The sequence below is a fragment of the Tupaia chinensis genome, unplaced genomic scaffold (assembly GCF_000334495.1).
Source record: "Tupaia chinensis unplaced genomic scaffold, TupChi_1.0 Scaffold000018_1, whole genome shotgun sequence".
Lineage (NCBI taxonomy): Eukaryota > Metazoa > Chordata > Mammalia > Scandentia > Tupaiidae > Tupaia > Tupaia belangeri.
The window spans coordinates 813,345-815,644 of record NW_006159448.1 but is presented as its reverse complement, the minus strand read 5'-3'; positions in this window follow the sequence as shown (position 1 = coordinate 815,644).

The window sequence follows — 2,300 nt, the reverse complement described above, 5'->3', positions numbered from 1 at the left end:
GAAATATTGGAGGACATAAAAGCAGTGAAAGTACTTAATGAGAATAAGACAGTGTGGAATGGGGAGGGGTGAAGAGAAGAGGATAGAGAAAGATAGCAAGAGAACAAATAGAGAGGCAGGATGTTAGTGGCACACAGATATGGCTTATTACCTGTTGATGATGACGTGTATAGTATTATCAACTGGTTTGGTGTGAGAAGTATTTCATGATGAATAAAGTCTTTATACAAGAAAAATGAGAAATAGTGATTGACTGTTTAAAAAAATAATTGGAATAATAATGATCAGAAAATACAATGAAAAGATACTGAATGATGAAATGAGTTTAATGTCTGTATTGAATGACATGCATGGCAATCCCTTTTGAAAAAGCAATGCAATACACTGTAAAGTTATATGCAATTCAATGTAATATAAATAAGATTATGATGATAATAAATAATAAACATTTTGTAACATTGAAGGTATGTACATAATTTCTCCATCAATTCTCCTGGCTGATTACTATAAAAGAATACTTGTTAAAGTTCACTGGTGATATTTATAGGAGTGTTAGATTTAGGAAGGAGGATTTTTGTGTATGTTAATAAAAAACATAACAACAATAAAAATAGATTGTAATTAAAGAAAAGATGAGGCATGTTATATTCTACTCCCTTCCCAGACATAATATTGCATTCAGTAATTAACTAGAGGTGTCAGAATGCACATTTAGACTCAAGGAAGTGCAAAATCAAACCCTACATGGAATAGAATTTGAGGATGAACAGAGTTCACATTGGTCTATGGGCATTCACATACTAAAACTGGATGAGAATTTAGTATCAAGAGCTTATTTGCTTGAAAAACTATAGAGAAAGGGAAAAAACACCATTTTTAGTCTCCAGATGTAGTGACTTAGTATCCTTTATCAAACACATGTACTTATTCATAACTGTGTGTTGAATAAAATGAAAGATACATGATTTTTATAGTAGCAAAAAGGAGACTAATTCTCAACTTGTAAAATGATATAAACACAAAACATTTCATTTTTTTATTATTTCACTTTTACTAATGTGTATATGTGAACATTGAGAGTTAAAGTTAAAATATTTAAGCCACTCGTCAAATGATCTGTTATTAAGAAAACAATGGAAAATGAGTGATACATTAAATTCAAAATCGAGCAGGGGAAACTTTATAAAGGTAGATACATTTGATTGTATTTATCAACACTAGCCATATCCAAACATAATATTAATTAGTTTTTACATTGATTAGTTTCTAAATGGTCCCATACATTTAAAATATCAATAGATCAGATTAAATCATATAAAACATAGAGTAAATTTATTATATTGGAAAACGGTATGCCATCATCTTGTATAGGCGCACTATTTGGGAATTATAACTGGTCCAGTAATGTCACTACAATGATAAAGAATGTTTATGCACTGTGTGGAGTGAGTCAGATTTTACAAATCTCTGCCCTGATGCCTTGAGAAACATGCCAAGTGCATGTGCCAAGTACTTGAGATCCTAACAGGAGGGAGGAGTAAAGGGAGATGGTGCCAGAGCTGGGCCCCATTCCGTGAGGGGTGCTTTTCTCTCTCTGTAATGCACATGTGCTTTTTGGCATAAAAATAAAACAAGAATGAGTATTCAGTTTCTATATACGCCAACACATGTTCACATGCATTTTAAGAATCTATGAAAAACTGATCTATTATTTCTGAAGGAGAGTGATAGAATTTAACAAACTTTTGTTTTGCACTCTCCAGAGAGTGAGAGAAAAAGAGAGAGAGAGTGACAAGTCACCTCCCAGGAAGGATAGCCATGCTGCATCCTTCTCCTCCATTCTCCTCTTGGGATTTTGGATACACACACACACATACACACATACACACACACACATACACACACATACACACATACACATACACACACACTTACACACACACACACACACACACGTGTGTGCTTTTCAAGTCTCTGAGTCTGACACCTGAACCTTAAGGTTGACCATGTGAGATCCAGCTACCTTAACCACCATGCCACTGGCTGACACAACAATGACATTTTTAAAGAGAAAAGAATCTAATGGACTGATCAATGATGTCTTGTCATTCTATTTTCTTAAAAATGAGGGAAATTTAGTTAAAGGATCAAAACTTAAGTTGGGAAAATTTACTTTTGAACATAAATGATTTTTATCTTAATAAATTAATCAGTTCTATTGAATTACCATACAATGAAGTTTTGTAACATGTAAACAAATTGAAGTTTAAAGTGGACCACTACAGTGATAAGCCAAATTA